Source organism: Triturus cristatus, chromosome 4_1, assembly GCF_964204655.1.
Source record: "Triturus cristatus chromosome 4_1, aTriCri1.1, whole genome shotgun sequence".
NCBI classification, from domain to species: domain Eukaryota; kingdom Metazoa; phylum Chordata; class Amphibia; order Caudata; family Salamandridae; genus Triturus; species Triturus cristatus.
This window is the reverse complement of record NC_140585.1, coordinates 366996972-367022764: the sequence shown is the minus strand read 5'-3', so window position 1 is coordinate 367022764 and position 25793 is coordinate 366996972. Positions and strand designations below refer to the sequence as shown.

Here is a 25793-nt window from a genome sequence, read left to right as displayed (position 1 = left end):
CATGAGCGGGGCCATCTGCACCTGTACGCAGCTGGACATTGCTCGGCCTCCCGTCTTGGCCCCTTCTCTGTGGTCAAGTGCAGTTGCGACCAGCAGGGATCGGGAGCAGGGAGAGGAGGTAAAAATAACAAGCATTGGCATAGCCAATAGGTCTCGCCTTTGGAACCTTATAAGTGTTTAGCCATGCAACAGTTGCATAACTAAATGCTTATAAGGTCCCAAAAATGAGACTTATTGGCTATGCCATGCGGCCGCGAAAGTGATCGCGATCAAACATCAAATCGGCCGCGAAAGTGAAAGTAATTGCGGTCAAGCGCGGCGCGCGCGCCCGCGCACATGCACTGTAGCTCTAGGCTGGCCTGGTAGCACTTTTTGGAGCCCTCTCAAAAAGTCTCGCCAGACCAGCGCATGGTCAGGCGAGACCTAAAAACTTACCCGATTACTGAGTCTCTCCTCTGCTGTCCCACAGTCGTTTCTCAAGCTGGAACAGGGAAGCAGGAAGCACCCAGACTCCCCTGGGCCAGTTGCAGCGTTGAGATTGGTCTGAACCCCGTGAATCAGCGCTCAGCCAGGGAATCGGGGCCTGGGCATGTTCTCAATGCAGGCTGGGGAGCAGCCCCACCCACCCACAAAGCTGCCACAACAGGGAAACATAAAATTGTTATTATCATTTTATGTTTTCTTTATTTCACTACTGCAAGCAGTGGGACGACTTTCCTCTGTCTTAGCGGACGAGCCGCCACTGGTAAGCTGATTGTTTCGCCTCACTTTATGGCCGGATCCTCCGATATATTATCCTCATGTGAGAAAAGGAAAATGGATCACCCAAAGACAAAAGGCACATCCGCCTCCCTGCTAATTACTTCCTAGCCATCTAGCCATCTTCCGCAATGGGCGCTATTTCAAAGGAGCTTGAATTGTTGGAAACCCGCTTTGATGCGGTTCAGAAACTAAAGACTGTCTTCATGAGTCCCTCTACACTTGCACCACCGGGGTACATTACAACTGCTCCGTTTAACCCTACGTAAGAGTCCTTGCATGCTACCTCGGGCTTACCTGCTCCTGTTTCCGTGGTAAATCCTTGTGTAGTAGTGGACACGGGGTGATATTATAAGCGCTTGTACAGCAGAGTCTCTGCTCTGGCTTGCTACTAAATCACCTCCCCATAAGAGACAAACTTTGGCATAGCCAATAGGTCTAGCTTTGGGACCTTATAAGTTTAGCCATGTAACAGATTATCCCCTATTAGCATGCCCACACAATCAACACTCGACCGAATGACTGGCAAAAAAACATTTTTCGGGGTCTCAAAAAGCAGACATTGCTAAAGTGGTCCCTGGCACGAAATGAAACTACTTTGGATGAGCTCCTGGTGAAATGTACAGAATGCGGTCACTCACAGAGAAGTTAAGTCAGTGGCTGAAGTTGGCTCGTCCAGCGCCACCTGCTGTCTGCTGCAGTGAAATGTGAGTGGTGCAACAACATATCAATTTAAGAAGAGGGACGACTAAAAGTCCCTGTGAAAGAGATAGATAGAATGTATACATATATTTATTTTAGGGAAATCAAAACGTCTTGGCTAACGCCGGACCTAATAAAACAAGCATTTACAATGCAATGGTCTCGGCATTGTTAAAGTTAGAGCTATTGGCATTGCTCATGACATTTTTGTTTATGTTTTTAAAACATTTAAAGAAACGGCATTGTTATTTACAATGTCAATAGCTTAATCACTCTCAAATGCGATTGCATCAAGGCAGATATAGAGGGAGCCCCGTGCAGGCGTCTTTTGTGGGTATGAGCTAAAGGCGGGTGGTTGTTTGTGTCAAATGCCTCTCAGACTACAGAACGCAGAGACTGCTACGCCCAAATTTGAAATCAGGCGTGCGCAAGACTATGTGTCTGTCCAAGTGTGTGTGCTTCATAGTCTGTGTGCCACTGCATCGTAGACTGTGTGCTACTTTATGCATGTACCAGTGTGAGGGTATGCACCACTGCTCTTGTGAGTCACGCTGTTTGCGAGGGAGTGTGTTGCACTGTGTGTGCCTGCATGGTGTCAATCTCACTCCCTGTGCCTGTATGTGTGTGTGTTACTGACCGTGCTGTTGTGTGTGACCCACTCTGTGTCTGTGCCATTGTATGCGTGTGCGTTTAACCTTGTATGCGTGAGTGACTGTGTGCGCGCGAGGAGTGCGATGTACTTTGTGTATGTGTGCGCGCGCGTGTGTATATAAAGCGAGTTACTGTATGTGGCCTACCGTGTGTGTGCGCGTGTGTTTGAGCCACTGTGTTTGTGTGTGTGTCCCACTCTGCTGTGTATCTATCAATGTGTGTTAGTGTGTGCGCAGCTGTGTGCGTACCACTGTATCTGTGCATATGTATGCGCGTGTGACCGGGTGTGTAGATACACATGCGAATCCTCAATCTGAGAGCAGTGTACGTGACGCATCATCAGGGCCGGCTTTAGGGCGGTGCGACCGGTGCCACCGCACCGGGTGCTGGCTTCCGGGGGGGGGACCGAGCTTGAACCTTTATTACGCTTTTGAAGCACCTGCTGCAGTGTTTCTTTCCCCCGGCAATTACCAGGCCTCACATAAATGTCAAGATATCTCCTGTGATTAATTATCGTCCTGGCGAGAGATCAGTATTTTGCAAAGTTGAGGTTTTGATTATGTGAAGTTAGTGCAGAGGGTTAATATGCCTGGTGCAAAGAACGTGTACCAAATAGATTACAGAGTGCGTATGATGTACACAGATCAGCAGGTTACTGCTTTCAAAAGAAACGTCCTTTTTTTTACTTGCAATTTATAACTTAAAGGCCTAATATAGAATAGTGAGCTATCAACTTTCATCCTAGAACTGCATACACACTGCAAAATATACATTATTAAAGCATTCATTAATGTTGCAAAAAGGATTAATTTGGCTAGAAATAGATTCTTATTATTAAAGAGAACTCCCATCTATGCTGTTTCTTTTTCGACTCTGAGGTTGTGCTTCTCCACACCAAGCACTCAAACTATACTGCCTACCAGTATGGATGACATATATGACTCCTACACTTTTAGTCTTTTGGCTTATGTAACATTTCCTATACACTGATTTACGCATGCATGATTGATTGTCTCTGTGTAATGTGTGTGTGATGCAAAGTGCTTGGACACCCTACACTGGTATGAGTGGCGCTATATAACTAATTCAATGCATCTGAGAGAGTGTGGTTATGGTGACTTGGTCAATGTTAAAGGGTGCTAGTGAGAGAATCCGTGGTGGAGGTGGTGATTGGGGGGGGCGCCAACAAACATTGTCACACAGGGCGCCACAAGCACTAAAGCCGGCCCTGCGCATCATCTAACCCTTGCAGAATTAATGACTTGGCAACCAACGATCCAATACAGAAGAACTGTTGTTGTCTTAATGTTAAATGATGATGGTCGAAATCCCGAACAAGGCCCCTAGTAGGTTGGGCTCTACCTGGACTTTTAGTTTTGCGATAATTGAGGTGAAGGTCTTGATTGATGGGAAACTTATATAGCGCAGCTATCACCCTAAGGGCATCTTGGCGCTTTAGACTGAAGAACCATACCGAGGAGAGCAGAAGAGGAACAGGGGGAGCAGAACCTGGTTAGACTTTGGGATAGAGCCAAGTTTTAAGCCCCTTCCGAAATTCAAGTAGAGAATTACACTGTCTCAGAATCGGAGGAAGCTTGTTCCACATGCCGGCAGCTACTATACTGAAAGCCCTTCCGCCTACCCTGGAGCGTTTGAATCTCGGGACTGCCAATAGGCCTGCTGTAGAGGAGCGGAGCTGCCTAATTGGCCGATGGCGAACAAACTTGTCCTGCATCGGAGCTGGGCCCAGTCCGTGCACTGCTCTGAAGGTCAAACACAGAGACTTGAAAGAGACCCTCTCCTTGACAGGGAGCCAATGCAGGTCCCTTAGTGCTCCAGTGGCCGACGAGCTGCGACGCCGATCAAGCACTAGTTTAGCTGCTGCTGACTGTATCCTCTGTAGTCCCTGGAAGATATACTGCGGGGCTCCCAAATAGAGGGAGTTGCAGTAATCAAGCCTGCTTAAAACCGTGCTGCGTACTACCATTGCTCGTGCGTCCCTGGGAAGTAAGGGTAAGATACTTCGGAGTAGTCGCAGCAGGGCGAAGCAGACCGAAGCGGTCTTACTAGCCTGGGATCTCATCTGGAGGTCGTCATCAAGGATCACCCTAAGATTACGTACCTTACTGACCGGTATCAGGGGACCTTCCTCTGGAGAGAGTCTAAATTTAGGAGGTAGATGTTTTGGGATCCTAGTTGGAGAGCAGAAGACCACCTCAGTTTTGCCACTATTGAACTGGAGAGAATTCCTTCTAAGCCAGTCCGTGGTCTTGCTTCATGCATTGCAGGAACTGCTCCATAGGTAGTGCATCATCCCCTTTCAAAGAGAAGGCCAGCTGCGTGTCGTCAGCGTAGTTCACCAAGCTGACGCCGAAAGATTTAATTAAAGGAAACAGGGGCCGTAGGTAGATGTTGAAAAGGATGGGACTAATTGCAGATCCCTGCGGCACCCCGTATGCAACTGGGGACCTACTGGAGGAAAAAGGGGTCATGGTGACTACCTGCTGTCTACCTTCTAGGTAGGATTGCAGCCATTGCAGCGCTCTGCCTTTAACACCTGTCTGCCTTAGTCTCTCCACCAGGACTGCCACAGAAATCATGAAGCAGAATAGCTGGACGTAGGGCCAGCCCCCTCGTGGGAGCCCACATTGAAAGCATAGCGCCGATGTTGCTGGAAACATGTGATGCAAGCGGTATAATAAAGCCAAGTTTTGAAGTAAAAAAAAAAAATCATTCTTATGAAGTTCGTTAATCGGACATCTTTATGGGCCATGAGATTATAACAACCCCCAAAAGCGAAGTCAATTTTGGAGCCAGTGCTGCAGCTTTGTGCGAATAAAGATAAAGTATATAGGTAACAACTGCCCAATCCTATAAACGGAGGTCGAATAAAGTTATGTTGTCCGTTTGATGCATTAACGGTCCTTCCCTCTTTTTCAACGCGATCCCTGGAGGGAGGCGGACTCACGTTTCACCTGCTCACTGCCTCTATCCAATTAAGAGGTCCATCACACGACACTGGGTTGAAAAGCACGGCATTTTTGCTTCACCTCACGTGCACCTTGTGTATCCTACCTGCCCCAGGCAACAACACAGCTTTAGAAGCCAAATAGCGATTTGCAAGGAAATGAAATTAAATCAACATACGCAAACGTTTCCTGCATAACAAGGAACAGTGGGTGACCCTGCGAGCCACCTGGGAGGCTGAAATCGAGCGGGTGCTCCATGAGGGGGAGTGGGGGGGGGAGAGCTCTGAAGTACCCCAAGAAGGTCTCCAGAAACGCACGCTTTAAAAACATTCAATATTACATCCTGCACAGGGCCTATCTAACACCTGCACGCCACCAACGATTCTACCCTGACACTCAGTTCCTATGCCCCAGATGCCATGAGCGGAATGCAGATTTTCGGCATATGTTTTGGAATTGCTCCGTCATAAAAAAATGTTGCCACCACATTCACACTGCTCTGGGTACCCTCACCGGGCTAACCTGCATGAACACATGGGAGGCCAGCGCCATAGGCATCTTCCGCGCCGGTAAGCAGCACAGGGTGCAGACGCGCTTCCTCTCCCTTGCGGTGCTCTTCGCCAAACGCAGCATCGCCTTGCATTGGCGTTCCCCCACCGGTCCACCGTTGGCGGCGTGGGTGGGAGCTACACTCAAATGGGCGGCGGCGGAGGAGGAGACATTGCGGGAGGAGGAGGTGAGAGGGACCCGCAAACACCCTATATCAATGGAATGGGCCATGCTGTTATATCAGTTCAAACAGCTCTCCCCGGGAGCAGACCCAACAGACGGCCCGCCCACATCGTCAGTCCTGCACACGCAGTCACAGACCCTACCCAACTAAACTCTTGGAATCCCAACCACATGAGCTCCTGACAAGCCCCAGCATCAGGTACACTATCGCAGTTTTCGGTCGAACCCATAGGATAGGCACTCATGAGTCTCAGAGGTGCCTTACCCATACGACGCTTCATACCCTCGCTAGCATAACTGGATACGTTCTTCCATGCCCGTCCCCTAGTTCATACCTGCGTTCCACCCCAGTTCCTATGCCATACCTGGAACCCGAGACAACAGGGTATATACATCACGATATATCTGTACATTGTTTATGCTCCCCGTTGACGAATCACCAGTATATATAGTTGCTATGTACCACCACTGGATGTATAATCTGTCAGGACTATTTGAAAGTTTTGAATGATGTGCAATGTGTGAAATATGAAAATGGCAATAAAAATAAGTTTAAAAAAAATAAAAAATAAAAACAAGGAACAGTGGGTCCGTGGAGAGATCGGTTCTCGATCCACCTTAACCCCATTTAAGGGTTGTTGTTTTCATTCCCAGTTCCCCCTCCACGCACAAATAAATGGTTTACCCCGTCTCGCGCTGGGAGACGAAAGATTCAGAGGGGCCGGATTCTGTTTCGATTCCTAATAGACTGGAGCACCCACAATGTTAAGGAGTGGGCGTTGTTGGCGCGGAAGGGGGGGGTGGGACTAGGGAATCCCTGGCTGCGAGTTAATGCCACCGCCATGCGGGTGGTCCCTGGGACACCAAGAGGAAATCTTTTCCTTGAGGCTCACAGCGGTTTAGGTTTTAACAAATTATTAAAAGGCGATGGGCGCTTTTCAGGGGAATGTTTACTAGAATCACGTCATTACCCGGTCACTGGGGCTGGCTAGTAATCCCCGTTAAGACCCGCGGGCCCCACACGGAGCGTAGGCTGCACTGTGTGAGAAATGTACAGGGATAAACGTGTTCTAGCAGCTGAAGCACACTTCGTAAGCACCGTCCCAAAATAGAAAAATAAACAAAACTAACCCAGAAGATGAAATTGAAGACAAACAGCATGTATTTGATGCACTTGGTGCAGCCTTCGACTCCAATGGCGACGGTGGTACAGGTGGTAGCTGCAGGGGTTCTGGGTTCCTGGTGTTCCGTTAGGTGGCGAGAGGCGTGATGCGAAAAGCTCTCTTCTCTGTTCCTCCGCTACGGCAATGAGAACTCTTCAGTTCCCTCCTTTTCCCCGCCCTCTTCCCTCCCCTCCCCTCCCCCTGATGCACTCGAGGTTAGACCACGTTTGCATGTGGTGCTGAATAAAGTTTTGGGGGTCTTGCGGGTGCCTACGGGTGGATCGGACATTGCGATGAGGTGGGATCACTCCCTGACATGTGCCAGAAGGCAGGGAAGGCGTATCTGCTCCCGCCCCAGCCTAGCCCCGCCACGGAGCGGCTCTTGCCAAGAGTAGGGACTGCACTCATCAGCACAGATTGAGACTGCTGGTTGGCAGACGAAGCCGGACTATCGAGCTCACCTCCGCAATACATGCAGCCCCAGCGGATGCCGCTTCACATCCTGGGCCAGCATTGAAGTGGACGGCTAAATCATGGCAATCATTGCGGTGGGAGTGGGACGGCTAGAAGGTTGAAACAGTCACATGTTCGCTCTTGCGCCTGGTTACAACGTGTGTGCCTTTTATTTGCCTGCTTGTGTGCTCCACCCGCCTTTCATTCGCTAAGCAGCTCCCTCTATGTAAAGAGGACTGGCTTCAGGGACAGGGCGCAGCACCATGCCGTGTGTGTGACCCAGATCACACAGCGTTAAGTGGCGAGCGAGACGGGAGTCTGGAATTGGTCTGCTAAAGTTCTGTTACACAGACTCTTGGCAGAAGGCAGCTCAGTACGAACAACAGAACCCGACCGAAGGAGCGTGAAGAGGCAGGCGGGCCCGGTCCAGGTGGCAGGAGCGTCTCACAGCTGGGCTGAATTACTGGAAACTTCGCCGCTCGGTTTCTGGGATCTGGTTCTGCGGCTGGTGGCCGAGCACAGTACCGCTTGCGTCAACGGCCCACCATCACCCCGCCAACTGCATCCACATTCCAGGATACTGAGCCAACAACGGTGGCAGCAGGCAGACACAGAGCACTGAAGGAGGAGACACTGATACAGCGCACTGAGGCAGGAGACACGCAGCACGATTCAACAGGGGCTGTGACACATCACAGTGGATACGGAGGCTGCACACTTCGACAGGGAAGGCTGACAGCGCCTCACGACAGAGACACTGCTTTACACTGGGTAAGGAGAACCTGACGAGTGCGCTGGGACAGGACACAAACGGGGACGGGAAGATACTGATTGTTACCCTAAGGGAGTGAGGCCTCAGGGTACCCGACTGTGAAGGGAGACACTGGCTCGCCCAGGGAATGCAGGAAGGAGACTCCCCAGACTGCCGTGTGATCTGCGGAACGCAGGCCTCCATCCGCGGTGCTACTGCACTTGCTGCACCAATGGATGTTACACCCCTGGGTTTGCCAGGACATAGAGAAACTGACGTGCACGGAGGCAGGGGGCACTGAGATGGTGCAGTGGAACAGGGATCATTGCGCACTGGCACGGGAGGCGCTCACATAATGCACAATAAAAATGTTTAAAAAAAAATCACATTTCCAGTCACTCACGCACAGCACCAATACGTTTCCCACAAAGGCACACAACAAGTGCAACACCCTTTCAACCAAGCACTCCCGCGTGTTGTGTCTGATAATGCGCTTTGGCATCCCGCGATGGGGTCTGAAGCGCTATACAAGTGCAACTAAACCATAATTTCTGCCGGGACAGGAGTCCGATGCAGGCACTAGTACAGGTGGCGCTGATAAACACTGACACTGCATTGGGAAAGGAGACGCTAACACATGGACCGGCACAGGAGACACTGACGTGCACACTAGGACAAGAGACACTGACGCAGTGCACTGGGTAAAGCAGATACTGACTCACTCGCCGGAGTAGGAGACCCTGAAAATGCAACAGAACAGGAAACACTAACAAAGCAAAATGGGGTAGGGAGAAGCCCTCTCCCACTCTGGGACAGGAGACATTGGCATGCCTGTGAGACAGACACGCTCCTACTCACAGTCACAGTGGTACTCACTGGTGCATGGTGACATTCGCCCAGGGGAGAGAGACACACACACACAGACCCTTGCACTAGTGGCAGAGACACCAACACCCACACTCGGAAAGAGAGACGCCGATGGGCCCCGAGATAAGGAGACATTGGCATGCACACTGCAGTGACGCGCTGCACTGGGACAGGAGACACTGAAACACACGGCTGCGGGCTGGAGATACTGGCAAATACACTGCCAGGAGATAGTTAGAGAGACATTGACACGCACGATGGTGAACTGATTGATAGAGTCGCTAAAACAGTGAGACACTGGCCCTTGCACTAGTGGCAGACACACCCACACTCGGATATAAAGACGCCGATGGGCCAGGGAGATAGGGAGAAACTGACATGCACACTGGGACAGGTGTCACCGACATGCAGACTGGCACAGGAGATACTGGCAGAACACGGGGGCACTAGGTGGCGCAAGTGCGGAATGGCCGACATTGCGTGAGGCTCCCGCTGCCCAGTTCTGAAATCCGTAAGATGATCCTTCTCTACAGCCAGTAGCCGTCTGTAAATGGCGGACTTGAGGTCTTGGTATGCTGTAGCTGACTCGTGGAAAGTCTCAGGCGAATTGGAACCTGGCAACGTATGGTGGCTGAGGTGTAAGATACTGCCGCTGTGATGCTCTGAACGGCCGGAAGCGGTGACCCGGCAGGGGCAGCCTACGCGAGGGCTCGACGCAGACGAGGTATATAGGCCTCGCATCACTGGGTGAGTGACTCCGCGCTGCAGCGTTGGATTTAGGCAGCGGAGGCGCCCACGATCCAGTGGGGGAGAGCTCTGTGAGAGGATCGGGTGGCAGACCGGCCATCTAGAAACAGACACTGGGCGCTGTGCAGCGCCGTTTGGTGAGCCCCCTGCCAAGAACGGACGGCATTTAGTTGCTTTGCTGATCTGCCACCGCGCTGTCCGAGAGACTGCTATTGCACGGACTTGCATTGAATGATCTGTTACCCGCCTCAATAACTTACAATCGCCAGAACTAAGGAACTGAAGGGTTGTGGCGGGGGCGCTGAAAGTCTCGGGCATGAGGATGCCTGGCGGCGCCTGATGGTGACGGCTGCCGGGTCCCGCCGCTGCAGAGCCTAGAGCAATTGGAAGCGCCGGCGCTGCGGAGCGGTTCTGTATTTGCGGGGAGACCAGAGGTTCTGAGACATTCGCCGCAAAACGCTGGACTGGGCGGTGGTGGAATCAACAACTTAGCAGAAGAAGAAATGAATACGCGGGTCGGGTGGCAGACCGGCCATCAGGCAACTACACCCGGCGCTGAGTTGTGCCATCTCTGAGCTCCCCTGCTTACAATTGATGTACTTCTGCTGTTTTGCCGGCCTGCAGTAGCGATATCGAAGGGGCTTTAGTCTCATAGAGGTTGAATGCTGAATAGTAAAGCCCTGTAGACTGGCGCTTAATAAGTGACATGCGGTAATTGTTGAGACGCCATACATTTGTGGGAACTGGTGGAGTGGTGATGCTATTCTGACTGTCATTGGCCATAAAATAAGTGCATACATACGGTACATGCTGATAACGGCACGAGCCGTGGAGGTGCTACCGGCTCGCGCTGTGGGCGCTGCGAAGGGAAGGCATATGGATGCTCGCGTACTGCTATAGATGCTGCCTCGTCGACGCGGTCGTCAGTGTGTATGACAGGGGTGGCACCCTGAGGAGGCGAAGAACGGCACAAGGGATTGCATTAGGCGGTGTACTCTGCCCTGAGCACTACACGGTTGCCCCAACCAGCAAGACCACTGCAGGTATGCAGCTTAACGAACGTAATGAAGCACTACGCCCTTTGCCACAACAGTGCCTATAGGCACCCATCGGTGTGCTAGTAACATGGGGAAGCCGGATGCCAGGCAGCCTCGAATCCACTTTGAGGCTAAAAAGAATGCTAAAACAAATCTGGAGAGTGCCGACGCTGGCGTAGCGACGAATACCCGGGAGCCCCCCGCTGTACCCGAGGACGATATGAAGGCCATCTTGCTGGAGGTTCGGCAGGGCATTGCAGCTATTGCCGACAAAATGGATGTGATGAACACATGCATGGACAACATTGTCCGCAAAATTGATGGCCACGGGGAACGGATTAAGGAAACTGAACGCCGTATCTCGGATGCAGAAGATGCCAACACACATATACAAAGCACAGTAGCCCAAATGGACAAGCTACTAAAAGTCATCGCTGCCAAAAATGAGGATATCGAAACGAGGAGTCGAAGGAATAACATCAGGGTCCTAGGTATACCAGAAAGCACCAACATGGGCAAAATGGAGGCATACATCGAGAAACTTCTGCTGGCAGTGGTGGGGGCAGAGGCCCTCTCCTCTCAATTAGTGGTGGAGAGAGCGCACCACTCATTGTGCCCCAAGACCCCATGTGGGAGGTCCCCCACGCCCAATTATTGCCAGTCTCTTAAATTACAGGGACCGAGATGTGGCCCTTTGAGTGGCACGGAAGCAGAAACAGTTGCACTACAAGGAGGTGCCGTTCACCATCTACCCGGACTTCACCGCTGCTGTGCAGGAAGATAGACAAATTTCTCCCGGTAAAGCAAAAGCTGAGACAAGCCCAAATAGATTATGCACTGTTATACCCTGCCCGCCTTCGCATTACCTATCAAGGTAAACAAACCTTCTGCACAAAACCCCAACAGGCCGAAGACTTCCTGAAGCAGCTAAAACGGCGTAATAAAGCATCCCATTCTCCTGACGACTCACCGACGCTGGCCACCTCGGACATTGATTGACAGGGCCAATTGGGGGGTGCCGGTACGCTTGCGCCGGCGAAGGTTATACTCTCCAAATTTGATTCTTGAGACATGTTTGAACTTTCTAGCAGGACATTGACCAGGCCACTTTGTATTTCAGATCTGGCACTGGAGTTGAATGTACTGTTCACCGGGTGCCCTCACTCCCTCAATGGGGTTGACAGTGTCATCCCACACCCCTGAGGGAGTGAGTGTCACTTGTGAGCTGCTTAGATATCATCCCCACTCGGGAGAGCCCTCTTTACAGTCTTACATCTACCCGGAAGGGCTTAATGGCCCTGGTAGTATGGGGTGGTTGGGATAGGGAGGTGTGTTTTTTTCTGGCATCTTTGGGATGCTGCACTGGGAGGGGGAGGTAAGGGAGGTAAATGTTCAGAGTGTAGTAATGGTTCGATTAGTTACGGACAGACAGCACAGTGCTCGCATAATTGCTCTTAGCATGACAAGTACAATCTTGCACATAGCCATACTCCCCATCAGTGATAGTGTGGGCAGAGTCTATACCTGATAATCGTCTAGGGATTCTCTCTTGGAATGTGCAAGGGCTGGGGGACCCCAGGAAGCGGAGGCAGACAATCACCTACCTAAATCGCCATAAAATTAGTATAGCATTCATACAGGAAACGCACTTTAACCCACAACATCCTATTTCATTTGCGGGCAAATGGGCAGATCACAGACTGTTCTCCTCATACTCCTCCTATGCACGGGGCGCAGCGATACTCATCAAAAGGCACACGCCGTTTGCACCCCAGGGGGAGATCATAGACCCGCAGGGGAGATATGCTATTGTATGGGGACATCTGGGGGCAGATATTGTCAGGTTGGTGAGCTGTTATGACCCGAATATGGACGCGCCTGACTTCTTTACTATCCTATGGGGGAAAATAATGGATATAGGCACCACACATGTGATCTGGGGTGGGGACTTTAATGTGGCCTTCAACCCACTCTATGATAGGTCCAATGCAGCACCACATCACTATAATAGATCGCAAGCCACGACGCAGGGGATTCTGGAGGAGGGGAGCCTCATTGATACCTGGTGTCACATGCACCCCACTGCTAAAGAGGGTACACACTTTACATCTAGGACTGCATCTTGGGCCCGTACAGATTACTGCCTCGTATCGAGAGGGTTAGGGCCAGCCATTGCTGGAGTGACCCACCTACCTCGAACTTATTCTGATCACTCACCCGTGCGTCTGCTGCTAGCACTTCCGGGCCGGGAGATGCCCCGATGCAACTGGAGGTTGCAGCCCACTGCCCTGTCGGACGCGGTGTTCCACGCTGAATTGTCAGAGGAGATCCAGGAGTTCTTCCAGAGAAATAGGGGGTCTGTCGACTTGGCAGAAATAATATGGGAGGCCTTCAAGGTCACGGTCAGGGGAGTTTGCATTTTCAAGAGCTTTGGTGTGCTTTGAGATATCCGCGGTACGCTCCAAAAATTGGAGAAGGACCTTAAGTCGCTGGAGACACGGATGGCCAGGGGGGAGGGTAGGGCAGACAACTGGAATTTCGGAACAAACTATCGGAGTATACGGACACTGCAATTCGTGAATCTAAATGTATGGGAAAATACTGGACGGCCCGGAGATATGGGGAAGGGGAGCGCCCGGGAAAGGCATTGGCTGAGGTCATACAGAAACCCCGGTTCTCCAGTTATATATTGGAACTAACGGACCCTGATGGAGTGACTCACAGGGATACGGAGGGTATATTAGCTACATTTACCACGCACTACTCCACACTGTATACATCGCAACGCAGGGATCATTTCGAACTTGATACTTTCTTAGGAGACGTCGCATTGGGTTGGTTGGAGGACCACCATAGGGAATTCCTCTGTACTCCGTTTGAGCTGGATGAAGTACGCGAAGCAATAATGCAGCAAAAGTCTGGCAAGGCGCCGGGATTAGATAGCATCCCCGCTGAATTTTACAAAACCTACATAGATATCCAAGTCCCTATACTGAAGAACTATATGAGGAGTCTCTAGAATGTGGCACGCTTCCCCCGTCAATGAGAGAGGCCCCGATAACTTCCCTCCTGAAACCAGGCAAAGCGTCCACCTCCTGTGATTCCTATAGACCGCTGTCACCCCTTAATTGGGACACCAAAATATTGGCAAAGCTCATTGCGAATCGGGTACTTCTCTTAATGGGGAAACTGGTGTTACCGAATCAGGCGGGCTTCATTTCGGGACACGCTACCACGCATAATCTTCGAACGCTGTTCTCGATTGTGCAAAATGTGTCGCACAAACTCCCCTTGGCTACTATCTTCTTAGAGGCCACTAAGGCGGTTGATTCAGTCGAGTAGGACTATCTCTTTGGCATACTGCTCCGCACAGGTTTTCCCCCTCTTTTTGTGTCCTGGATACAGCTGCTGTATCACAGACCCACTGCCAGGGTGCTTATAAATGGACGCCTGTTGTCCTCATTTCACATCACCAGGGGAACTAGACAGGGTTGCCCATTATCCCCCCTCTTATTTGCCCTCGCGATTGAACACCTGGCATGCAAATTGCGTCAGCATCATAAGGACAGAGCGCTCGGATGTCCCTTGCGACAAATATTGATCACACTATATGCAGATGACTTGACACTATATGTTTGTGATCCCCAACACAACCTTAATCCTTTATTACGAGAGTTCCTTGTTTATGGGAAACTTTCCAGTGTCCATATTAATTGGGAAAAATCGCAATTACTCCCCCTGACAGCGGCGGTGGCCAAATTTCCCCTGGACTACCCACTCGAATGGTGCGATACCGATTTCCGCGGTATCTGGGGATTCAAGTCTCGGGGGACAGAGACTAAATACTCCGCCTCAATTATGGAACTGCTATGGACCATCTTACAACTAATGTCACAAGGGGGATATCTCTCCCCCGGTCTATGGCAGGGAGAGCATCTTTGATTAAGATGGTATTACTCCCTCAATTTTTATACCTTTTCTTGAACCTTCCCTATAACCCGAGACGATACTTCTTCAAAACGCTTCGATCTGAGCTCATACGATTGTATTGGGGTGGCAAACAGCCACAGGTGCAATGGGCGGTACTTACACGGCATTATGCGCAGGGCGGGTTCGATATTCCGGTCTTCGAACTATACTATGCTTGTGATCAGGCCCATTATGCATATTTCTGGAACCACCCGCCGGCATTCTTGCCACAGGTCGCGGCGGAGCATTGGCTAGCGGACCCTGTCCCGCTCAATGGGATGATACAAGCACCCCCTCGTTCGCGAGATACCGCGCCAACCACCATTACTAGCACGGTAAACGCCTGGCATTACATTATGCATACCCTAGGGGACTCGTCATTATACTCCTCGGTTTTGCCCCTGTCGTACCACCCGTGGCTCTCTCTACTGCAGGAGACGGGTTTTCAACAACTGTGCAATCATGTGCACATTACGACCTGGGGAGATCTGTTTCGCAACGGTATTTTCTGCACTTCAGAACAATTTTTCGGGGACGTATGTCCCACCTCTTTGGATCTCTTCTAGTATGTGCGTCTGCGACAGGGCATGCGTGCAATTCTTCCGCACTTCCCACAGGAACCCGCAAACTTTAAGCCACTTCATCAGATGTTACAGACTGCAAGCCCTAGGCATTTGGTGTCCAACTTGTATCGGACGATCCGAGCAGAGCGAGCGCAACCCCACAGCGCTGCCCGTGCGCATTGGACTACAGATCTGGGCAATGAAATAACGGATGAACAATGGCAATATTGTTGCTCACAAACTGCGCACGTATCTGCTCGTTGCAGGCTACGTATAATTCACTACATGTTCCTACAGCGCATATACTGTACCCCTGCCAAGATGTGTCGCTTTGGGTTGCAGGACACAGACCAATATTATAGATGCGGTGTTCCGAGGGCAGGGTTCCTGCACTTGGCTTGGGAGTGCCCGCGGGTGATGGAATATTGGGTGCAAATATTTGAAGCTCTAACTGACATGACGTCCCTAGCGTTGGAATGTGATCCCCCGATTGCGCTCCTAGGATACACTAAACAAATCCCTAAAGCATACCGCCGCTACATCACACTCTCCCTATTGTTAGCAAAACGCAGAGTAGCCTGTAGATGGGGGAAGGGGCGAGCCCCTAAATTTAAGGAATGGTTGGATGACATAGTTTATTGTCTGGAACAACTTGCAATACACGCGGAGATGCTCCCCTGCGCTTCGAGGCCTAGAAACATTTGGGGTTCTCTCACGCACTATTTGTTGGCATACACTGCGGACACCCCCCCCCGGACAAATCTGCCCCCACTGGAGTATCCAGCAGTCCCTCTACCACAGTGCAGTCTTAGAGGATAGGGGACGGAAGGAGTCCCTAAGCCACGTTGTTTTAGGATGGATGTGGTTACGGTAATGGGTCGCCGTAGGAGACGCAATTTAAGGTAGATGTCTGCTAGAACTGTTGTCGAACACTTGAACCTCTTATGAGGTATTGGATTGCATCACAATGTCCGTAGCTTATACTGGCAGGAAACAGAACTGTAAAATGATAGTATCCCTTTGGACGAGACTCGAGACAGTATTGGGCAATTATGGATGAAGTGCACCAGCAAGAGCAATGAGTACTTAATGCCTTTTTTTTTGGTATGTCTGTAACCTCTATTCTTCTGTTTATGAAACATCCTTTATGTTGAAAATTATAAATAAAGTTAAAAAAAAACATTTAAAAAAAAAAGATACTGGCAGAACACATTATGTCAGATAGACAGACAGCGCTTGGACATCATAAGACCCTGGGACAAGCACTTGGCCCTTTTAAATCACTAACAAACACGCACACGGGATAGAGAAACACTAGTGAGTGCACTGGTAGTGAAGCACTAATTCCACTGATCACACTCAAACACATTTGGTGTAAGATCGACCCATATAGAGTCCTTGGGATATACCACATACATCCTGAACCAGCAGACTACAATATTTATATCAGGGGCAAGCAAAAGTGCCCACAGGCCAAGGGACAGAATTATGCGGCGCAATACGAAGATTGTCTAAGGCTAAACCAAAGCGCCCCCGCTCCCCGGACCGAGACACAATGGCAACACACACACAAACAAGATGCTCAGAAGATCACACTTCACTAAATGAACATCCAAAGAGCCGCGGGCGGGCGTTTAAACACTCGGACAAACCCCACAGAGCCTTGTATCTGCACACCGGCACTCTGATATGCGGTGAATTGTGCCCCAGGTCAGAAACCAAGCAGATCAAACGCCGGACTTATTTTCTACTGAACTTGCTTTGCGAAAATATTTTAAATATGCTTGGCTTCATAAATCGGGTGTCGCCCGGCAAAATAGAGAAACAAGCACGGGAGTTGTGTGCGTGTGCTAAAAGACGTCATATAAATTATTAATCAGAGCACAACAAGGCAAGTTGTTATGATGGTTAACACACAGACTGCGCACTCCCTAAAGAAGGCACGGACGCCAAACTAACAAAAATAACACACACAAGAAGAAAAAACGCAGACAGACACCACACACACACACACACACACACACACACACACACACACACACATCTAAATAATGGGTGTTTTACCTCCGTCCTGCCGAGGGCGCTTGGGGTATGGCAGCATTCGGAGAGCGGGGAAGAATGGAAGCAGAGATCCTGTGACTGAGGGCCAAAAAGGTCGAGCAGCAGGTAAACGAGGCACCGGCAGCCAAAACAAGCACGAGAGTGGTGCGCGCGCGCGCCACTGCGAACTATCTGTTTTCAAATTATCGCGCCCGTGTCTGGGCACGATAATTCAAAACAGATATGGCCGTGCAGGTAACCGCAAGCAATAGGCCGTGGGCGGAGCAAAGGCGGGACATGCACCCGCCTTTGCCCAATTGCGTGCTGTCTTTCTTAGAAAGACGCACGCAAAGCCCAGCCCAATAGCCTATGACACAAACAAAAGGTGAGCTTTCCGAAGCCCTTACATAAAGTCTCGCAGAGCATCGCATGCGCGCTGCGCTAGGCTCGACCTAAAAAAGGAAAGAAGGTGAAGCAAAAAGGGGAGTAGCTAGAGGAACTAAAAAACTTTAAAACTCTGTGCTTTAACCAACTGCACTACACACAAATGGGCGTTAGGACATTGATTTTAGCTTGATTGTTCAAAGTGTGTGTAAAGCTTTATTTGAGAAAGTGGAATTTATTTTGAAAAATCTTTAACAAGAGCTAATATCCCAACTCAAACGATTAAATGATAAAGTTCAAACTCAGAGTGAGCCCCAGCTAAAATATCAACAACCATGTCCTCTTTAGATTGCTCATGCTGCCCCCCCCCCCCCCGGCTCTTCCTTTAGCGCCCACTACTAGTAGTGTACCAACTACTATGGCGGCACCTATTGATTTTAGTCCACCCACTTTGTCTCAACTAAATGGGCTGCCGATTCAAGCTAAATATGTGTGTGCGAAGCAAGGCACAACCGTTGGTTCTCAAATGGGGAATTCCAAAAGGGTCCTGATCATCTACAACTGCCCTAAATTTCACGCCATATGTGATTATCCTTACTGGCGTACCTCCAATAGGGGATAACCACAAGGAGATCTGGCTATCTCTAAAACGGAAAGTGGCCAATTGGTTCATTTCTAAATCTGGTTGGGGGGGTGGGGGAGAGAATTTAATTAATGACCTACTTCTAATACCTTAGCTCCACCTTTGTTTAATGACCAATTTGCCCCTCTATCCGATCTTAATGAAAACGACTGACTTGCGACAAGGATTCCTACATCAGCCCCAAATGGTAATTCTACTTCTGGGGGTGTGATTTTTCCTCATAACGATTTCTCTATGCAGGCTACTAACTTTTCTATTAAAATCTCCCAGTGCAGAAGGGAATATTTTTCCATCCTGAATGTTGCTGGTATTGCCAGGAAACTGGTCAATGTGGAATGGGTTAATACTATAAGCAAGTCTGATGTGGTGTGTTGTCAAGAAACCTGGGCAAAGGATGATTTCCACGTAAATGGTCACCAATTTTATTGTGTTTCTGCTATGCCTTCTCGGTCTGGTCATGCTAAAGCAGGGCTTGGGGTCCTTTAACTTTAGAAGCCTTTGTATTTAAAAATATGAGTGCTACAGACAAATCCCTTGTATCAAATGTGGTCATTAGCCTTCCCTGATGGTTTAATTTTCTTTTGATTAAGATAGTGTCTGTGGTATACTGGGATGGCAAGTTGAGGATGTAACACATTGCATGCATAAACCCTAAAATGAGTCTCTATACCAAATTGTTGTCAAATATAACTTGTTATTCAATTTGGATCCATTTATAAATAAAGCAGCACGACTTCCAACTTTCGGGTGGTGGTTCAGCTATTGATTCTAACCTTTTCTCTTCCCATCTAGCACCATCAGTGCTGGACTCAGCTATTGTGCCTTCTGTTTTAAGCAATCACAATCTCTTAACCATTTCTGTAACTTGTTCTAACCCCCTTAGTGTCATGTCAAAACCTGTCCCCTCGGAGACTTCACAATACTATCATTAGGGGTTGCATTTGAAATGGAGGGGGGAGATAGCGATATATATATATATATATATGTGATGCGTTGTGTTGCTGAGTCTGCGATACTAGGTAGTTGTAACGACGTTTGTAACTCTACACAATCTGATGTCTGTTAACATTAATACCAGAAAGCCTCTCCTGCATAGATGGTTCAACTCTGCTTGTTCTGTCGCTTTAAGGAACTTGAAGCGGGTAACCAATGCCGCTCCTAGGAATGTGGAGGAAACTAGGTTTGCAAGGAGAGCTTATAATGCAGCCCTCGAATCTAGGAAAAAGGAAATTAGATAGTCTGCTTGGGAAGATGTGCAGTTAGCTGCTAAATCCAAAAGATGGTAGGGCTTTCTGGAAGGCGATAAACCACCCATATTTCTCCGCCGATGCAAACTCGAAATTAACTTGCCACATTTCTCCTGAGGAGTTGCAGTCTCATTTTTCTGTGGTTTTTGACCTTTTTAGGCTCCAGCCCCTCAGATAGCCCACCAAGCCCGGATACCCCTTCCACTTTTGTGCCAGACTGTAATTTCCGGTCGCTCTCAATTGATGTACCCGATCATGTTGCTGCTGCAATTTTAAATAGTTCCCCAGAGAAAGCCCCGGACTGGATAGGGTGCAATAGACGTCTACAAACATAATGTACCCTTTTGGGCCCCTCTATTGGCCAACATGTTTCGCACATGCTTTCCGGCGGATCTGCCAGGCTCTTGGAATGGACCCACCACCCGTCTTTAAGAAGGGTGACAGAAGAAAATCCTTCAAGTTATTGACCAATTTCTTTGTTGGATTCCTCTGTCAAAATTCTCGGTAGGGTGATGCTCCAGAAATTGGAGGATTGGACAGATGATGGGAAGTTCCCGTTATAAGTCGAGTATGGTTTTTGAAGTGGGGTGGGAAAGGTGGAACAGTCCCTCAACCTGCTCTTGATTTCAGGGAAGTACGTATGGACCAGGGGCAGGACTTTTGCACCCGACTTTTATGGACTTGTCCAGAGCTTCGGATTTGGTGGACACGGCCATGTTGTGGACCTTGATGCAAAATGCACAATGCTGGGGTTGATTTAGGTATTATTGAAGTTCTAAAGAGAATGCACTGGGACACTTTGACTCAAGTCCGTTATGGTCCAACTGGTGAATGCACATCCAATTTTAAAGTTATTATGGGGAATAGATTGGGGTGCATCCTAGCCCCTCTTTTTTATTCCTTATTTATATTAATTCCTTGGAGTGTTATTTACAGATGAATGGAAGAGATTTGCCTCGAATAAGAGACAGGCTAGTGCCTGTGCTACTATAAGCTGATGACGCAGTGCTATTATCACATGCAGCAAAGGGGTTGCAACTTTTACTGAATGCTTTTAATGATTTTAAGACCAACTGGAGTCTGAAGGTCAACCATACCAAATCTTTTATTATAACATGTAGGCCTAGGAATACCCTTTCACAAAGGTTTGTACTTTACAATACACCCATCATGAAATTTCCATATCTTAATGATTGCAAATTTTAATTGCGATAATTATTGTCTTAACGTAGCCTTAAAATGGGTAACTCAATTGAAGCAAACTTTGGGAAACTAAAATAGAAGCCTACAAGGGTCCGGACCGCAATAGCAGATGTATAACTATGATCATTTACAACCGAATTGTCTTAGCATAAAGATGTAATTTGTACATGGAAGGGGAAATAACAAAACCAAATGCAAATTGTGATAACTATGTCACGTTGAAATCCCATTTTGGTAATCAATAAAGTATGTTTTAAAAAACAGAGACCTTCAAGGTATCTAATTGCCCTATATAGAGTAAAATGCTTTTCCTGGGGCACTTACGATGTGGGGGTATGACAATCCAAGTCGTTTACAAATCAGTGGAAAATAGATTTCTCTCTAGGCATTCGGCTGTCACAAAGGGCACTGCCTAATATATTACCCATTCGGAGGTCAATCTGTCTTCCATTAAGAATGCTGTCAAACTAGTCCCCCCTTTACTATGGGTAAAGGTTTGGAGCGCACCATTACAACATTTTCCCACTAAGTTCTTTCGGATTGCATCACCTTAGACCATATTCTTAACATTCCCTGGTTGGCCTACATTAAAAAAATGGTTACTGACTTGGGCGTGCCACAATTTTTTCACTCACTATGTTAAACATGAATTTGAAAGCTCTGTTTCGGTCCCTTTTTCTAAGTAAATATAATTTAATCCAGTCAAACAAATGCTCCGAGATGGACACAGTGGGCTATCATATGGAGACTTTCACCTCGGCCTGTCACTAATTTTGCCTAGACTGGATCCCAAATAAAGAGCTTAGTTTTTACCCAACACGTTTCAGGCTGATCTTGTTCATTTTTTGGTTGCTTACCCTTTACAGGGCAGCTTGTTTCCGTTTCTTCCCTGCTGTCGGTGTAACGGCACTAGCCAGCAATCCGGTCTGCAGTTCATGCTTCTGTGTAGTTTTTATTCTGCTCCTGGGAGAAAATTTGTAAGACCCATTTTAGGTGTCCATTACTGTAGTACTGCTAAAAAGAGTGACATTTTCGCAGCGTCCACCATCTGTCTTTGTAGGTCATACAGTCATTCCCTTTATACGCTCTTCTAGTAGGATTTGGAAATATATGTGTCTTTGACATGTTTATGTGAATGTTTTATGTATTGTAATTTAGCACGGTTTTATTAATCGTAGTGCAGCTTTCATGGTCTTATGGCAGAATAAAGTTATTTGAACTTGAACAGTGCTCAACATCAAATCACCATTTTTGGTTTCTCTGCAAATTTGATATTTTTGTCTACATACTGATTTTGAAATAGAGGTATGTAATTTATTTTTAAACTTTCCATAACGTTGAAAAACTAGATCCAATTAAATAAATAAATATACAAAACAAAAAGTATATGTCAAAGTCTGACATTGCCAGTTTAGTTAACAGAAGAAAGAAAAAGTTGAAATAAATGCTAAAAATAGGAGTTCCCAATTTGTCTTAAAAGTAGGGATCCAAACAAGTCATGTTCTTTGACAACATATGATACTTCCCAGCAAAGCATAGGTCGTGCAGAGACACCTGCATTTATCAATTTTAAACAAGAGTTGAATAGCAGCATGAGAAACTCACACTCTGTTTTTAGTTCCCTGCACACACATCCCAAATTGTGGAATTATTCAACTTCACTCAGTGGGAAAAACATTTAAACATATTATTCGTGTTTGAAGTACCGATTTCAAGGTTTTTTGCATGTGAATCCCGTTTTCTTACATGTTTCTTTCTAACATCATGGATATTTGCAAAGTAGCTGGACCTGTGGCTTTTAAAGAATACCCAGTTCCTGTCAACGTTCTCTAATGATTCTTCTATTATCCATAAACATAAAGGTTATCCTACATAAAAGGCATTTTTGTATTCCTTTTCAGTTTTGGATATGGTACATTATGGGTATCCAATATATGTTTCATCTGTAAAATATTTGTGGCAACATGTAGGTCATACTTGATCATCTGCTGCTCCAATACCAAAATCTGAAACGTACTAAATACTTATAGGAAATCTGCTCTTTCACGTGGTTGTCCTTACTTTGTGAGGGACAGTGTCTAGTAAACGAGCAACCCTGTTTGCCTATGTGTGTGTGTGGGGAGGAGAGATAGAGAGAGAGAGAGAGAACTCAGGGTTTCTCATCTGAATTATCCCGTTCACAGAACAAACGTCTGCAAGCCTAGCAACCATCAAACTGACTGGAGAAGTGAGAAAATCACTTCATTCTTCTCACAGATCATGCAAACGGGTGAGGGATCAATCTGAAGCCTCCAATAGTATGATTAGTAGCAAGGGGGGGGGGGGGGGGGGGGGGAGGGGAAACACGACTACTGCAAATGGAAGACTAGTCACTTCATTTTTGGCGAATGAGCTACCCAAGTCCTGATCCAGACTTACAGAGCCAGTTTTAATCTCATTCTAGATACAGAGCCCTTTAGATTGACATTCACTGTGAATATCATGGGGCTGCAGCAGGTGAGATCCATCCCCGCTGTCAAATATTCAGACACAAGTCGGGAGCCTGTGCACGCCAAATTAACCTCTTCGCCGCGGCAGGAATTCCGCCGCGGCGCTGGGGGGGTGGGTTTGGGGGCAGCGCGGTGGCGCTGTGCTCGTGACGGAACCGCTCCGTCACGAGCCACGGTTGAGCTGTGCTCATGACGGAGTGGTTCCGTCACGTCTCCGCCCACTGCGCTAATCGCCCGCACAGGCGGGGAATTAGCGCCGCGTGGGCGGAGCGGCGGCCAACGGCCGCAGCATGACGGAACCACTCCGTCATGAGCACAGCGCAACCGTGGCTCATGACGGAGTGGTTCCGTCATGAGCGGGGAAGGGGTTAACTTTATCAAGGTCAGATGCAAGGAATCCACAGACAACACGTCACAAGGCTGAGAAACTTAGTGGAGCAGCTTGGACCAAGGTATAATTTCTGTGCAAACTGCCAAAGCCCCTTGTACAGGGAAATACTTTTGAGATCTAGAGATCCTCAAGTAAGATAATGGGGTTTGACATGTGGCACAGTGATCGACTGAAAGAAACCAGAAGTGAGAGCAAATTCTTCCTGAAAAACGAATGTACCTTTCCCATGATTAGAAGAAAAACTTAAGTGCAAACAACTAAGTGTGCCTGTAAACTGGGTAGTTTATACGGAATCTCTTGTTCAGTGCCAAAAGTAAGATTCAGTTAAGTGTGCTCCTACACTTCTTTGCTGTGCAATATGTCTAACCGCAGAAACACAAATTCCAATGGATGGGTACATGTAGACAGGTATACTATAGATAGTCAACAGACATCAAGAATCCGCCTAGAAGAGTATCTGAAGTAATGCCCAGTAACTATTTCATCCTGAAAGAGCGGTGCTTTAATATCGCAGACCGTTCGTAGGTCCGGAGCAAAACAAAACAGCCTTTTTACTTGTACAAATAGAAGAACAATGGAGAATTACCAGCCTCTTTCCTACTGAGTTAATAGGGCAATAGCTCCTTTTACCAAAAGAGACCCGACTCTGTTCAGAAAAGTTTTGTACTCAGAAGTGCATTGACAAAAAGGAGTGAAGATTTAATAATCTGACACGAGTAAAGTCGATGTAATAGAAATAGCAACCAACCCTAGGGAACCATTAGTGGCAGACCTTTCAAGGCGGATTACTAAAAGCTCTTGGTGGGAAGGACAAGGGTCAATAAAGTGGACACGTGTGGGCTAAGAAAACACTTGCTTGTCTCAAAGTATTGGACATTTTGCAGAGATCAAAACCTCCATTAGCTGCAACTCAAGAAAGTCCTCGCACGATCCATTTCAAATGGAAACCCTTTTATCTTGGCTGTCGACTGCCCTGAACCTTTCAAATTCGCAGTTTATCTTGGCTAAGGGCAATAAACGAGAAATACTTATCAAGAAATGTTTAACTGAGCTGAAATACATTTTCTGATTACTCAAACAAATATAAATATATATTTCTGTGGTAGGTGCCGTATGAGACAAATTACACAATTTATTTCTAATGAAACCAGTATTCAAATATATTTAAGAAACACGTTTGAATCCCATTTAAACAATGTATTTAATGTTGAAAACCACTGTAAACCAGCTAGTTGGTCGCAAATCTTACAAGTGAACTAAAGAAAACGCCATTAATGAGGCGGTGGAACACGAAAGGTGGTGCACTGATACGCCAGGCTTTGGAGTAATTGAGGGGCAGGATTTCAAGTCCAAGGGGGTGCTGTTCTTATGTGTGTCCTGCTGAGCATGCAGTATTTCCATGCAACGAAACATACCCTCGACCTTTGCCTGGCATCATGCAGCGAGTTCTTTCCTGCATGGTGGGCAACTACCTATAGATTTATACATCAGATTAAATAACCTAAAAAGAGTAACACCCGGACTAACTTAGCCATGTGCTATGCCTCTGAAAGGCTGGTGAACAGAAACAGTCAATTGTCTGACCCAGAGCTATGGAAACGTAAGTGCTGAAAGAAAAATCATTCCCATGCCAACTGGCAAAATGTAGTTGCTAAGAGACCGGGCCTAGTAAGCATCTAAACAAAAACCCAACTCAGGCGAGGACTGAGAAAGACTGGTTAATAAAAACTCAGCCAGCACGTGGACAGGCAGAGGATTAGAGCTCGGAGCTTGCAAGGAGAAACTTGTCCTGTCTGCTCTCTCAGACTCAAGGGATTTAGGACACACTTGTCAAGCCTTTCCGTGGCGAGTACTCAGAAAAGCATGGCAGAAACGATAAAATGCACTCTGTTGAATGTTCGGTCACTTATAAAATATTCTTTGGATATGGCAGATATTTTAGACAGTGCCAACATTGATATCGCTCTTGTAACCGAGACATGGGCTGACGCTGGTTCAGGACCAGTACTGGTCTATACCACCCCTCATGGCTA

At 47.9% G+C, this 25793-nt stretch overlaps 1 protein-coding gene across 4 annotated transcripts in view; it reads right to left on the bottom strand.

Moving 5' to 3' along the window:
- DNM1L (dynamin 1 like) overlaps positions 1 to 25793 on the bottom strand; it is a 610546-nt gene that overhangs the window by 516807 nt on the left and 67946 nt on the right. The gene's annotated exons all lie outside the window — the stretch shown is intronic.